This window comes from Acomys minous (genome assembly GCF_964271855.1).
Source record: "Acomys minous genome assembly, chromosome: 4".
Taxonomy (NCBI): Eukaryota; Metazoa; Chordata; class Mammalia; order Rodentia; family Muridae; genus Acomys; species Acomys minous.
The window spans coordinates 114903726-114919542 of record NC_140486.1 but is presented as its reverse complement, the minus strand read 5'-3'; the positions used below and the strand labels follow the sequence as shown (position 1 = coordinate 114919542).

The following is a 15817-nucleotide window of genomic DNA, read 5'->3' as shown; positions in this document are numbered from 1 at the left end:
GAGTCTGGAGTGTGAGTCATGATTGGAGGTTGTCTGGCTCAAGGCTATGGCCTGGAGGGTTGTGCCCACATAAGCTGGTCCGGATTTGGGCCATCCTAAAGGAGCCAGGCTCGGCCCTGCATTAGTCATCCATGGCTGTATAACGTGCTGCCTCACAGTACATGCATTGGTACCCTGGCCAGGAGTTTGGGTGTGGCTTTGCTTGGTCCCCTACTTGGGTTACCGTGGCTTGGCATCTAGATGCTGCCTGACACTCATGTCTTTCTGAGCTTAGGGTCTTTCTATGGCTCCTGTAGTAGGTTTAGGGAATCTGTCATGGTGGCTGTCCTGCTCCCTTGATGACCGTTGGACTGCGGCTGTTGGAAGCTCCCAGTGACTCCTAGGTTTGCTTGTTGTGTGACCCTCTCATGGGACAGCAGCTGACTTTGTCAGGTTGCAGTCCATTGAGGATGTTGAGTAAAATACCATGAATTCACTGCTGATGGCAGCAAAGTTTCTACTTCCACAGTTCTGGGGCACAGAAGCCCAAGAGCAAATCACCAAGAGCCTTGAGTTTGCTGAGGCCTGCTTCCTGGCCCAGAGAATTTTGAATGAGGGCTCCACTCTCATGTTCTACGCCTCTCAGAGGCCTTATGACAGTCGGCTCTAATGTCAACTTGCCACCAACTAGAGTCCCTTGACTAGGGAGCCTTGCATGAAGAAGTGTCTAGACTTTGTTGTGGATGTGGGAAAGGCCACTCTGATTGTCAGGGGCACCTTCTGATGTCAGTCCAGATGGTGGGGACGGTAGATGGAAGACATGTCACTCGTGCTTGCTTCGCCTCCCTCCTGCTGTAGAGCCGATCTGTCCTGTTGCTGCCACTGAGTCCTTCGCTGAGAGCAGAACCATTTCCCAAGGTCTCAGTGGCTCTCTGGAAACCTTCCTAGCTCCCAACACCAGACCGGGACTGCTGAGGTACCCAGTGTCATGGACTGAGAAACAGCTAGTTGTCAGTTAATCGGTGAGAGACAGGCATTGTGGGATGGCTCTGACTGCTTGCGCACCCAGCCTCAAGCACTGAGCGACTACCATGTTCTCAGCCTCTCAGGTGTAATTCAGCTATAATTAGCATCTAAAGGCTGACAAGAGGCTCATGGTATACATAAAAGTGCCCAGGGAGTCAGAAGTACACCACATGAATTTTGAAAGGACACAGACAGACACTCAGATCAGAGAAGCCAAGGAAAGACAGAGCCCTATGAAATGGAAAGTGGTGGCCAGAAAGCCTGTCCCACCACCACTGCTGTATATGGTGAATTCAGTGAGGGAGCCATAACCCTTGCCAGGTTCTGGTGATCAGCGGATCAAGACTCAGGAGGAGAGATTAGGCACTGTGTCTACTACACACCCATGGTACCTTTAGAATGCGCAGCCCCAGAAAGTGGGCGTGACCCAGGAGTCACTGCTTTTGCTTTGAGGGACACTGGGAAGGGCCCCCACAGCATCTTCTAAATGATGCTGACCTGTGAAAACAAGGCCAACCAGCGCAATCCCCGGTGCCTCAGCTCTACCTTCCACACAGCACGGTGATCAGTATTGCCTCTGATGTGCAAATAACCCTCATCTAGCTCCTGAGCGCAAGGGAGCCTGGGAGATGGGTCTGCTAACCCTTAGTAGGATCCTAAATACTGGTTGTCGGATGAGAAAGACATAAGGCTGGGATCTTCTTGCCAGTACAAGGGAGCTTTACCGTGGGATGCCACCAGGTTCCAGAAGGTTCACAGTCACATGTAAGGGTCTACATCATGGCCACCATTACATAATAAAGAATTTAACGGCCTTGCTGAGCAGAGGCCGTTGCTTCTTTACTCCTGGTTATAGCTGGCTTAGCACCCTTGCCACTTAAACGAGACTCGTTTGTAATAATGAGTGAGCAGCTATTTGGAAAAAGAACAGTCGCATTTGAACTCGGCAGAGAGAACCACACGTGGGGTCTTGTGCAAAGTGCTGGTTCGGTTGACCTCAGCTTGCGGCATAGAGTTGTCATTAAACCTTGTCTATCTGCAGTGAGGATGAGGCACGGGCACGTAGTTTTCCCTAGTGTTGATCTTGCACTGCAGCCAAGAGAAAGACAGGAAGTGTGTTAGGGCTTAGTGGGACTAGGATGCATGGCTACAGGATGGAGAGAGGACTGGGGTGTGAGCAGAGAACCCTATCTTCCCATGTCACGTGGGAAGTGTGGGTCCACACCTAGAGCCTCTGCTCCAGTTTTCACTTAAAGGAAGTGGGTGAGGAGCCCCTCAAGTTAGATCCCCATCTCCACTGCTTACCCAACACCCAGCAAGTGAGTCCCTTGTCAGCAGGGGAGCGGCCACTTTTCAGAGCATCAGGAAGCCACGGAGCTGCAGCTGCAGGCTTAAGCATTCTTTTCCTGGGTGCTGCTTCACTTTTCCCCCCCATCCTGGAAGGAGGCAGCATGTAGAAGGAGTTAATGACTTCATTTGTCTGCACATGGCCATGACGGGATCTCTTAGTAAAATACGCTCTTCAGATCATCTCCCAATGTTTTGTGATTTCTAACTTTTCACGTGGGCCACCAGATGGCTGGGTGGTGAGAAGCCGTGAGGGTATCCAAAGCTGGGCCTCTGACCCAAAAGTTCTGCTACTAACAGTGGGCAGCGGGGGGGGGGGGGTCATAACAATGCCACTTGTCCTCTTGGGATGCGGCTTTACTCGCCTGCGGAAACAGGAGCGTAATTTCCTGTTACTTACATTATCATAGGGTACGGAGAGATGCCGGAGCGGGTGAGAGGATTTGCTATGCAAGCATGAGGTCCTAGGTTTGAATCCCCAGCCCCCACTTAAGACGCTATGTGTGGCCAAGTGTGTGTGCACCTGTAGCCTCAGTGCTGGGGTGGACTAGAGATAGGACTGCTGGGGCTTGGCGGCTGACAGCCGAGCCCCAAGTTCTGTGAGAGACCTGTCTTAAGGGAGTAAGGTGGAGATTGACCAGAGTGTGTGTGTGTGTGTGTGTGTGTGTGTGTGTGTGTGTGTGTGTGTGCGCGCGCGTGCATGGGCACCTCTCGTCCCAGTGTGTGTTATTTGAAGGGGCTTCAGGTTGGGGAAGTATTTGAGATTTTCACGAGATGTGTAGATTTGCACTTTAAAGTGACTTGAAAGGTCCAGAGTTCTGTAGGAAGCCATGCTCCTACCAGAGAGGTTTTTTTAGGAGTCCAGGCCAGATAACCACCCCCACCCCCACCCCAGTGTGGGTCCCAGAGGGAGACAGAGCCTCACAATCAGGATCTTTATGTATAGAACTCGCCCTCTCCAGCCTTTTGCGCTGGCAAACAGAGCTCTGGTTAGCGGCAAGCCAAGGAGACGACGCTAATTGCTGGGTTTGATATTTGAAAAGAGAGATTATTAAGCGAGGTCTCAGTTCTGAAACTTCAAGAAGAAGCGGGAGGGTGTGGTGAGGGTGGAGGGGGGAGGTTGCACTTCCTGTTTTCCTTTCAGATGGTGGTGGAAAACCATGGATACCCACGGAGACAATTCCAAAACTCATTCTTCTTCCTGCCAGAGGCCTGGCCCAAAAGGTGATGGGAAGAAGTGCTCAATTTATTATTATTATTAATTATTATTATTATTATGCTATTGAAGTGGGTTTAAATTTAATTTATCTTTATTTTATGTGTATGCGTGTTTTACCTGCTTGTATGTCTGTGTACCACGTGTCTGGTGCCCATGGAGGTCAGAAGGGGGTGCCAGATCCCCTGGAACTGGATGGTTGCTAGCTGCCATGTTGGCGCTGGGAACTGAACCTGGGTCCTCTGCAAGAGCAGCCAGTGCTTTTAACCACTGACCCATCTCTCAAGCCCTTCATCTTTTCCCTTTTCTTTTCCTTCCTTCCCTTTCTCTCTCTCTCTCTCTCTCTCTCTCTCTCTCTCTCTCTCTCTCTCCCTCTCTTTCTTTCTTTGAGACAAGGTCTCTCTGATTTTACTTGGAACTTGATGATCTGGTTAGACTTTCTGGCTAGTGAGACCCAGGGATCTGCTGTCTCTGCCTCCCCAGTGATGGAATGACAAGCCTGGGCCACCACACTGGCTTAAAAATCATGTTTTGGGGGGTGGGCAGGACTCAAATTCTCATGTTCAAGCATCAAGTATTATACTGGCTCCTGTGGTTCTTAACCTACGGGTTGTGACCCCTTTGGGGAGGGTGTCACATATCAGATACTTACATTACGATTCATAACAGTTGCAAAATTGCAGTTATGAAGGATAGCAAAAAAATAATTTCATGATTGGGGGTCACCACAACATGAGCGGCTATATTAAGGGGTCACAGCATTAGGAAGGCTGAGAACCACTGGGCTAAGCTGTCTCCCCAGCCCTTCAGATTCTCACCTTTACCACACTTTATTTTTATTTCAGTAACCAATGATTGAACATTATAATTCCTTCTAGCTCATGGTCAATTTCTCTCTCTCTCTCTTTCTTTCTTTCTCTCTTTCTTTCTTTCTTTCTTTCTTTCTTTTTTCCCTCTTAGAGTTGGAGTTTGCAGCAGTCCAGCTAAATGCTTGTAGGGCAAAGACGGCATTCATAGGTGACATCAGCCTGCAGAAGAGGCCAGAAGCAACAGAGCCCGGGGTCTGGTTTTCATTTACAGTTTGGGTCCGTCCTACAGCAGGGAGGGGAGAAGAGGGGTCTGGAGGAAGGAAGGAGAAGGAGGAGGAGAAGAAGGCAGGGGAGGAGGGAGAGGGAGGTGGGAGGGAGAGGAGGAGCAGGAGGAAAGCCCTGACTGTACCCCTGGACCCTGTCCAGTTTGGAGTTCAGTCTTTCACCAAGGGCTGCTCAGTTCTCCAGGCTCCTGCCTCCCAGCAAAGACTGCAAGGGGAGACTGCGTCCTCCGATCCTAGGGCCCCCTTTCCTTGCTTGGGAAGGGTTGTAGGAAGAAAAGGAGACTCAGCGAGAGAGGAAAAATATGCATCCTGGTGAAGCGTGATTGAGTCTGGAAGCCCAGAGACACGCGTTTTCAGGTTTGCTCAGGGTAAGTGTGTCTTTTCCCTACCTTCTGTGGCATGAAGAAAACACTTCAACCTGAGGTGAAAGTTAGTGAGTTTTACAGTCATCCTGTCGGCCAGTTTTCGGTATATATTTTAGGTTTCTGGAAGAGTCTGCTGCTTTTTCTTTCCTTTGTGGCCCCAGGGCTTCTTTAGCCCGCCGAAGGCTGCCCAACTGTGTCTAGGATTGTGCTGCTGGGAGCGTCCTGTGTGTCCCTGCCTGTGTCCTGTGCACCCCCGGACTGCAGTGCTGTCTGCCTTCTGCCTTGTGGAAAGTTGTCTCTTCTTCCCCAGGCCAACTGCTTTGTTTGATGGGAGCATAGGGCAACCTGTGGGGTAGACCCCTGAGATCTCCTTGAGATCTCTCTGGGTTCTCCAAGGGTCATGGACAGGGGCATACTCATGAGTGTGGAGAGGCTGGTCAGGCAAACGGCTGTCTTCTGAGTTTGGAGAGATACTGGTGCCAGGCTCAAGGCTGGGCCAGAGCTCCTCAGCCATGACCAGCAAGGCGTCTTCATCTTTTCAGGAATCTGAAGTCACTGGTGCAGGATCTGTCCTTGGGGGTGCTCAAGGGAACTTCAGGAGGAAAGGAGGAGGGATATTGATACTAGGGCATCTTTCTCGGTAGGCAAGGCAAGGCAAGGCTCAGGGCTGCGCTGGCCTGGGCTGTGCAGATGGGAGGCCTGTGCCAAACTGGGAGGCCCAGGGGCTATTCTCTGGCCATGAGGATACTGGGTGGGGTTCAGGTCTTCTCTCTCTGAGGATGGAAAGTGTTCGTGGATGGCTGCCAGCCTGTTAGGGGACCTATTTCAAGCTACTAATGGGATCAATGGAAGGGTGGGGTCATTGAAAAGGGTTCACTGGAGTACTGGAGAGTGGGTAAAGGAAAATGAAGTTTGCAAAAGGGCCTATACCAGGCCAACTTAGGGACTGGTATAGACCTCAAGAAAAAAAAAACCTCAGTTATGAGCATGAGTGGGTACACTACACCCCAGAGGAGGCCATTTCTCTCTCCTGACCCATAGCTGCTTGCAGATGAAAGCCTCAGAGTCTTAGAGCTTCGAAGACACTCAGGGTACCTGAGGTTGGTCCCCAGATTCCCAGAGGGATACTATTCTAAATACAGCAAGCAGCTGAAATGTAGGAAAGCCCTTAAAATAAAAATTACATTGTTCTTCCTAGAACGATGTAGAACCAGCTGGTTGCTGTAGCTGATATTACGGGTGTTTTTGACTCCTTTGCTGGGCTGGAAGGTTCCAGTGCTGTCATCCTTGGCTTTATGGGTGAGGAGGGAGAGGCTCTGAGATGCTGAATTGCTTGCCAGGGCCACCTGAGTAGCTGGGCTTCCAGCAGCATCCTTTCCCATGGCTGGAGCCATGGGGCTGATGAGCCAGCATTAAGGGGGACACTAGATGAGTTTGTACCTATATATAGGGTGGGCTAATAGATTGATCCCCTCAGAGGGGACAACCCTCTGGTGACATTCTATTCAAAGCAGTAGGGAAGTTGGGCTTAGTCTTCACAAGGATACACAACTCCCAGACAAAGAAGGGAGGATGGCATGGTGCTGTGAGCGGCTTCCGGTCTTACACTCTGGGCCAGCTCGAGGGCAGTGGGGCGCTCACAGTGACAGCCTGAAGTTTGCTCCATTCTGCTGTGTTCTGCTGAGCATGAGGGAGTGGGCGTCTCTGATCAGGCAGAACTCCCTGCTGCCACAAAGTGAACTCTTCTCTTTTCTCCACTCCCAGCAGTGGGAAGCCATTCAGTTGACATTGGGTGGGGAAGATGGACAGGGTGGGTGACAGAGTGGCTCTCCTGGATTTTTCCAGTCTGGGAGTTAGAGGGTGTGGCTGCAGTACCTTCCTCCCGGGGTGGCTGAGGTATCTGTTGGCCTAAGAGTGTATCTTAGGTTGGCCTAAGAATATACCTTATACCACACTCCATTTGGGTGAAGACCCTCCAGCCTGGGATCCTAGGAACGTATCTGAGGCAAGATAAGCAAGGCTCAGAATAAGAAGCATCTGTGTCTCCCACACTTTGCTTTACCCTGCGCTAACACAGGAAGTGCATTTTGTGATTTCCTACAGTACAGCATGACCTATCACTGGCCATAAATTAGGAGACTTTCCTCTGTTCAGCCAGCTCTGGGGGCTGTGAACTCTGACCTTAGTTTTAGAGTGGAGCCCACAGAGCCCAATAATGCTCAAGGCCACAGTCTCCTCCTGAGACCACCTCCCTCCTTGGGAGTGGGTGGAGGCGTTTACCACCCAGGGCTCATGTGCTCTTTCCAGACGTTTGGTGACTTGGAGAAAGCGTGGCCAAAATAGAGCAGCTGTCTGCGTCCCCGCCTGCTTTTCTGTGAAATTCCACATTTAGGATTTAAAATTCATTAGTGAGTTGCCAATTTGGTTGCATGAGATGTTCTTGCAGGCATGCTAACAACGTTAGCAAAAAGAAAAAAAAAAAAAAGAAAAAAGAAATTGCTGTCACTTCTTTTGTGGAAGAAGCTGTGAATTTGGTGTCTTTGGGGAAGGGTGGCTGGTGATGTCCAGGGCTGAGTGAGACACTGTGTACTGAGGAGGCTTTCCTACACTGACCTACAGGCAGGATCTGCACACGGTGTCCTGGCTGTGGCAGGCAGGCAGTAAAAACACACGACCACTACATAAATAGTTGATGACTTGAGGAGTGATCTGACATTTAAAAATCCTGTTAGTAGCTCAGTTTAGGGGAAAAAAAAACCAACCCACAAAATGCTGAAAATGTTAATATTTATTTTTATTATTTCGAATCATGTGCATGTGTGTGCCCTTGTGTGGGTATGAATCTGAGTGCCCCGTGTCTGAGTGGCCAGAGGTGTTTGGCTCCCTCTGGAGCTGGGCTTGCAGACAGTTGAGGGCACCCTGACATGGGTGTTGGGAACTCAACTCAGGTCCTCTGACAGAGCGGTGAGCGCTCTTAACTGCCGAGCTGTCTATTCAGTCCTGTTTCAGGTCCTGTAACATGATGTTTAAGTCAATGAGGATGGGTTCTCTCAGTTCTCCCACTTCTAGATAAAGCTCCTTTGTGCTGCTCGCGGTGGAAACACCAAGAGATATCGCTCAATAAAAGCCACTGCCATCTAGATCATGTTGTCGCTGGGGAACACACACTAGGTCCTGGCTTTTAAAAAGAGAGGCCTTCTTTAGGAATTAGTTATGTTAGCTTTCAAAATTGTTGCTTTTTAACGCTTGCCAGTCGCACAGGTCGGTTTTGGGAAAGCAAGTTTGAGTGAGCGCATAGCTGCTTCTGGGACTGTTTTCTGGTCTCTTGTCTCTAGAGGGCGGTGTATCCTGCTGTGCGCCAGGAAAATCCAAGTTCCTGGTGTTTCCAGGGTGGGGTTTCAGGGCTCCTGAAACACCCCAGCTTGTGGGTGGCAGTTAGGACAGGCCTACAGCGGCTTCAGAACAGTCTCTATGGTGGGCATGTATTTGAAATTCCATTTGTCTTCCTTGCTTGTGTATGAGCATATGGAAATCGAGTTCCACTTTCGTACAGCATGCTCTCCATGTTTTTTGTGTCCAGAGCACCTGGGGCAATTGGGAAAATTGAAAGGAAACTCGTGTGGCCTGAATTTAAATCACGAAAGCTTCCACAGAGAGCACCAAAAAGCATGCCTGTATACACACTGCATAATCTCTTATTTCAACACTGAAAGAGGGATTAAAATCTGCTGGCTCAGTAGCTCTTACAGTGTGCATAACCCGCCCTTTGCTACTCTCCCCACCACCCAAGCAATATTTGAAAGAAATTCACACAAACATCCCACCTTAAAAATATTTCTTGATTGAAATACATTGGTGACTCTGACTTATAATTTATCTGAGAGGACCCAAGGCACTGCATTCTGTCTCAGAGCACCATTACCTTCTGCTGGTTGCCCCACAATGTGCTGTCGGGCTTACTTGTCAATCAGGCACACCGTGCTTCAGGCTGCTAAGCTTCCAAAATCAGGGGAGGGAACAAATGCATAGAAGACGCCGGCTCGGCTCTTCTGCTTGGCAAAACCATGACTTCAGTTTGGAGATTGAGATATTAAAAGAACGTCATCTTGGCGAATGCTTTCATCATACCCTTTGGGAACGTGGCACGTGTTACTCAGAGAGGCTAACTGCTGGTATGTGGCCACAGTGTTAGGAGGAGTCATAAGGCCAGCCCCTCCCTCTCCCCCCAACCCAGTGCTCTGCACCTGTCTGACGGATTCCACCAAGCACACACCCAGACCCAGGCGTGGAGATAGGATGGGGGTACAGTCGTCTCAAGAAGCGCTGTGGGAAGAAAGGCATTTTGTGTCTTCCAGGTTTTTCTTTGGAGTTGGTGTGGCCAAGGAATCTCCACTGCTTTCAGAACTTTGGGGGGGTCTGGGATCTAGCTCAGTAAGGAGAGTACTTGGTTCCCAGCACCCCATAATCTCGAAGTGCTGATGCATGTTATAATCCCAGCATTTGGAAGGTAGAGGCAGAAGGAACAGAAATTCAAGGCTGGTCTTGGCTACAAAGTGAGTTTTAGGCCAGGCTGGGCTACCCACATGAAACTGTCTCAAAAAAAAAAAATCTGAACATTTGAAGAAGTTGAGAAATGTGACAAATGCAGTACAGGTTGTGAAGCCACCATCCAGAGGCACGGCACTTGGAAGGTCTAGCTGTGCCTAGCCTGGCCCCATCCTCTCTACTCCTTAATGTTGAATAATAAAGCATGGTATATTGGGAGGTGTTGGTGAGGTGGAAGTGGCCAGGGAAAGCCTCTCCGTCCCTGTAGACTCCCCTGGTGTGCGCTGTACCCCCAGTTTCTGCAGCCCCAGCACTTTGGGAATCGTCCCGCTAGAAGGAAGAGCTCACGGGTCACTTTAATTTCAGAATTGACCAGCAGCTGGAGATGACTCAGGTCTCAGGGGAAACTATTCCAGGAAGCTGGCTTTTTCACTTCTGGAATCTTCTCTAGTTGAGTCAGCAGCCAACACTGGCATCTAGAACCAGCTCGGCTTAAACCCACCTATGGCCTTGCAGGGGATGTGGGCTGTCAGAGCCCTGCTCAGCCAGACCCAGTGGATGCAGATGCACCACAGTGGTCCAGGGGTCCCTCCCTGCCGGTTCACACAACTTAACTTGTTATACTCCTAATTAGTAACTCCTGGGGAGGGAGGTGACCAGTAGAGGGAGAAAAACTGATCCAAGGTCTCTGTCTACTTAAAGATGGTTTTCCTCTTGCCCTTGAAAGCAAGCAAAAGCTTAACTTTTCCTTAGGCTATGAGAATGCCAAGCCTACTAGCTCTCATAAATCTGCGGTGGCACACATGGTTTTCAGAGAGGCTGGTGGAACTCAAGTTCCTTGCCAAGAAAGGAAGAAATGGGATAAACGTGGGACGTGCTGCGAGCTCGATCCAACTGCGGCCTGTGTAGTGGGTTGGAAAGGAGTGGCTGCTTGTATAATTGCTTGTGAAGCATTTTGGAGCAGGCCCTCTCCACGAATGTTAAGCCCCAGCCAGTCTCTGCCTAACGGTTATAATTAGCTGGATTAACGGTGCAGGGTCTCATCTGGACGCCATGCAGTTCAGATCTTAGAATGCCTTTTATGTGTCATGGTGGCCTCTTTTCACTTCATGGCTATTTCCTTGGACTTCAGGAATATATTTTAAAGTCCATTTCTAAAGATCTGGACAATTAATCTGGAGTTTGCTCCTGCCTCCTCTTTTAGTGACAGGGACTCCTGTAGCCTCAGGATGGCCTCAAACTCCCTATGTAGCTAGCTGGCCTCGAACTCTTGAAGTTCTTCCCTCCGCCTCCCAAGTGCTGCTTCCAGACAAGGAAATGAGGTAACCTCTGAGGGACTTAGCATGTGTCTGGGGGGGCTGCCAGTCTTCTCCTCAGAGGGCTAGCTGTTAGAGGTGGCCACACCCTCTCTTGGTCACCTCTTGGTAGCACCCTACGATGGCTGCTGAGCATCTAGGTCCCACTAGGAGGACACAATTCTCCCCAGTGCTGGCAGGTGAGAAGGAGGGTGTTTGCTCATGCGTGCTTAGATACAATCAGAAATGGTGAAAGAATTTGCAGCCGCAGGAAAAGACGCAGATTCAAATGGCTATTGTTGAGCATTGTCACAGAACAGAAATGCAAGGCCATACTTGTAAAGCAAATGAAAGACTACATTTTTTCTTGAGTGCGTGTGTGTGTTCCAAATCATTCACCTTTGAAGATTTCTGCAAAGTTGTGTTAAACAGTGCTATCTTCGTCTCTTAGGTCTCTCCATAGGATCTTTGCAATGAAGGAAAGAGGGAAATGTGAGGGAAAAGGAGAGAACCAGACAAGTCGATTCTTATTTTTTTTAAATTTTATTTATTTATACTTTATGTACAAATGCTCTGCATGTACACCTGCGTGCCAGAAAAAGGCATCAGATTCTGTTCTAGATAGTTGTGAACCAACATTTGGTTGCTGGGAATTGAACTCAGGACCTCTGGATGAGCAGCCAGTGCTCTTAACCACTGAGCCATCTCTCCAGCCCGACACGTCAATTCTTAAAGATTCCTTTTTATGGCCAGTGATGCTGGCACACATCTTTAAGCCCAGCACTCAGAGAGACAGAGGCAGGTGGATCTCTGAGATTGAGGCCAGACTGGTCTACAGAGCGAGGTCCAGGACAGCTAAGGATACACAGAGAAACTCTGTCTCAAAAAAAAAAAACAATCCCCCAAACCAACCAAGCAAAGAAACACACACACACACACACACACACACACACACACACACACACACACACACAGCATTTAGAAGCCAGGGATACATGCAGTTCAGTTAGTAAAATGCTTACTTAGCATGCACAGAACCCGAGTTGTTCTTACTTTGAGTCACTAACTAGCAGTACCACATGCACCATGGTAGTGCATGCCAGTAGCCCAATGCAAGCAGGTCTCAGAGTCTGACGAGCAAGTTCCAGGACAGTCAGGGTTTCATAGAGAAACCCTGTTTCAGAACACACACACACGCACGCACGCACGCACGCACGCACACCTAAAAGAGAGAGATTTTAATTAATAAGATTAACTGATTACTAATCTTAAAATGAAAAATCTTAAATTAGATTAGTTAATCCTAAAAAGATTTTTAATTATTTTAGTGCACATGACCCACAGACACCAGCAGAGGGTATTGGATCTCTCTCAGGACCTAGAATTTCAGGCCTCTTCCTGAGCTGCATGATATGGGTGGGGGGAACAGAACTTGGGTCCTCTACAAGAACAGGGCACCCTTTTAACTGCTGAGCTACCCCTCCAGCCCCCACTTTGACTCTTGAAAGTCTGGAAAAGAGGGCGGTAAAGGCAAAATTAGTAAGCACCCTAACCGTGCTAAAATTTGAGATTTCATTCCTTAGTGGGGGGGGGGGGATAGGAGGTGGGTGTACATAGGCTCTTGCTGTGGCTTTTGGTGATGGCTCTGGCCCCAGTTTAAGCAGGACAGTGAGGTGTTAATAGAGGCCCCAGAACGCCATAGGAGAGTGGCCTGGTTTTTTTTTTTTTTAAAGCTGTGCCTGGAGACAAATCAAATGAAAGACTTCAAAATCGGAGTTCTGGATGCATTTAAGTCTTTGTTTCAAAATTGTTTCCTTGTGTGCATGTGTGTGTGTGTGTGTGTGTGTGTGTGTGTGTGTGTGTGTGTGTTTCTTAAAAAAAGATTCCCAGACATGGGAAATGAAAACGCTTTTGAGGACGCTTAATGAAACTAATTTCACAGAGTTGCAAAATGGCCTGGGAAAGTCTGTGCAATACAGACTTTGACAATGAAAGGAGTCTCCTGGAACTTCAAGTGGGCAGCAACCACACAGACGAGACACCTCAACGTTGCGAGAAAGAGTCAGTGAAATACAGGGCATAGACGTGCTAAGCAGCAAGCCTAGGACACGGTTAATAATGTACTTGGGTTTTTGAGTCTGTCGCCTTGAGGGCACAGAGTCTGTGACAAAGGACAGCCCACCCCGCCCAGCACTAGGGTCCCAAGTGGCCAAGTCTGACTTTTATGTTTTCCTAGTGCGAGAACAGAGCCAGACATTCACCAACACCAAGGATGTCTGTCTTTCCCCCACCCAGGGAGTTTCCTGGAGGTCCCTGCCAAAGCCTGCCTGGCCCGCACCATTTCCTGGGCTCCATCCCTTCCTGGGAGCCGTGGGCTTGAGTCTGGATGCTAACCCTATCTTATTTTGTCTATGTGGCGTTTGCAAATCACCTTTGCTCATCTGGAAGGAGGTGAGAAATCCTGCCTCTAAGACAGAAACCAGTGGCTCGGTCTTCTGCCCAGTGCGTACTTCTCTCTCCTCCCTGATGAGGAAGGTGGTGGGAGAATAAGGGGGCGTGGCTATCTCTAGTCCTCTTCATTAAGATGGACAGCCCAGGCCATCATCTGGGAAGATGGTGTTTGACATCTAGGTTAGTGAGACGGAGATGAAAGCTGCCTTTCCCACGAGTGCTTCTGCCATCATCCTGAGGAGGCACACGACGTAGGGGCTCCGAGCCTGAGGCTGAATATTTATGAATGTTTTCATTTACTGCTAATTCTACTGTGAGGTGCCTTACATCCTAGTGTCTTGATTTCCTGTCAGTGAACCATGGAGACAATCTCTTTTCAACCTCACACCTCACACCTGGGGATCACTAGTAAACCCTCACTGGCACATCGACCCAGGCCCTCAGCTCCTGACCTGCTTCTCAGAGCAGAAGGGGATGCTCCTATCCTCACCTCTCCCTCAACACCTGGATGGAGTCTGAGAAAAATAACTCGTATTTGGGCTGTGTTTATTTTGTCCCGCTGAGCCACTGGTACCTAGGGAGCTCTTCTTCCGAGATGAATGCTGAGAAAATGAACATCTTGGCTCAGGTCGTTTACATAACATGAGTGCCATTTCCTTAGAGAAGCCCAATTAGCTGGTGGCTTCAAAAAATCTTTACAGAGTTATAGCATTGCCACTTAGATCTTAGGGAGCACCGAAGGCTAGGAGTTGCTCCAGGGTGACTCATTATGTGACTGCCACATGGCAGAATTAATGGATTCAAAGGAGTCCCCTGTGTAGGGGGCTCATTAGCCAAACTACTCCGCATGACTCACCCACACTGACCTCTCTGTCCATGTGGTTTGCAGAAGCATCGCAGCATTTCCTGTCCTCAACTCAGACTCAACAGTGGTCAGACAGGCCTCTCCTCAGGCCCTACCTTTCCTTCCATGCATCCCACAGCCTACTGCCTCATAGCAAGGTGCTAGGAAATCCTTGGATCCAAACTCTCCCACAAAATGCTACTTGAAGGAAGAGGCGATGGCTCAGCTAGTTAAGTCCTTGCTTTGCAAGCTTGAAGACGAAGCTTTACCCAAAACTAGAATAAAAAGCTAGGTGTGGCTGGGCACACCTGTCACCTTGGCTCTGGGAGGCAGAGATAGGATTCCTGGAAGCACACACACACACACACACACACACACACACACACACACACTGCTACTTAAAGTCACCCGTTTCCTGCATTAATTAAATATTTCAAATACTTGAACTGGATTGCTAGAAGATCTGCATGGACATCTTTTAATTGAAGTCACGATGCTTAAAACTTTGATGGAAGGTGGTGGCAGGCAGTGGCACAGCGGAATTTAGAGTCACAAAAGAATGGACCTTGCCCCTGGGTCGTAGCACTTTTAGCGGTGCAGTTTTGTGCTCAGTTGTGGGAGAGTTACAGGCTTTTGCACATGTCGATCCAACTTTAAAATACTGCTCTAGGTTAAGTGCAAAGCCATTAGTGACTCTGGAAGAACAGACGATATTCCTGGAGAGGATCCAGAAGGACGCAGATTCTCCATCAAATGTCCGATTACCAACTAAAGAACAGCCTGTGCAGTGTCCTTTTGTGTTGTCCTTGAGTGCACATCATAGAATGATCTAGAGGGGTAGAAATGTCTAGAAGGTTTCTAGGGTGAAACATGGGATTGGCAGTGTTCTATAGAGTGAAGAGACAGAGCTGAGGCAGTGGCATAGAGAGAAGGAGACCAGCCAGTCAGCAGTGGGTTATACACTGGGCTGTGGGCAGTACCCCACTACAGCCACTGAGGCTGCATCAAGACTTGGGCACCCTGTGGAGCCACAGCACTGAACGCTGCTGATTGCTCTTTGGACTTGTGAGTTTCTGTGTCAAACAGGCGTTGACCGTGTAAAGCCAAGAAAATGGGACTGGGCATTTGTAGTGTCGCCACAATCTGACTTCATTTCAGAGAGAAATGTGTGGACAGCTTTCCCGGAAGCCGTTATAGAACCGTGCCTCCTTCTCAGTGTTGACATGTTGACATGTTGACAAGATGAAGTTGTATTTACAGGCAGTTTGGTGGCAGCTGAGCTCAGTTCCTGAAAAATGCGGCACAGGACTGGTTTTGAGTCACAGTTGATACTCACTATGGACTTTGCTTGGAAATCCAAACCCTGATGGGTCTGGGAACAGAGTCTCTTGATTACGGTTTTATGTTTGGGCATGGCATACCCCAGCCCGTGCTGTGTCCCATTCCTCTCTAAGCCTGGCCTTGGCCCCAGGTTGGAGGCTCAAGGACAAATTCCTGGATGAGCTGCAGGTGTTCTAAGCATCCACTTTGCTCTTTTCTCTCTTAATCCCCACCTCTGGAATTTGGCACCTGTTTTACCTTCTCCTCATTCCTAGCAAAGCTCCATCACCAAATGGTTGGCCACAGCATCTTCTGCCGTGAGTCTCCTAGTGGCAA

At 49.1% G+C, this 15817-nt stretch overlaps 1 protein-coding gene across 2 annotated transcripts in view; it reads left to right on the top strand.

Annotated features, from left to right (window-relative positions):
• Positions 1-4744: 4744 nt before the first annotated feature.
• COL6A3 (collagen type VI alpha 3 chain) overlaps positions 4745-15817 on the top strand; it is an 86383-nt gene continuing 75310 nt past the window's right edge. The window contains exon 1 of one of the 2 annotated variants that reach the window (XM_084780960.1): positions 4745-5029. The gene's annotated coding sequence lies outside the window, so the exon portion shown is untranslated. The remainder of the gene's footprint in view (positions 5030-15817) is intronic. The other variant, XM_084780961.1, reaches the window with a different exon arrangement.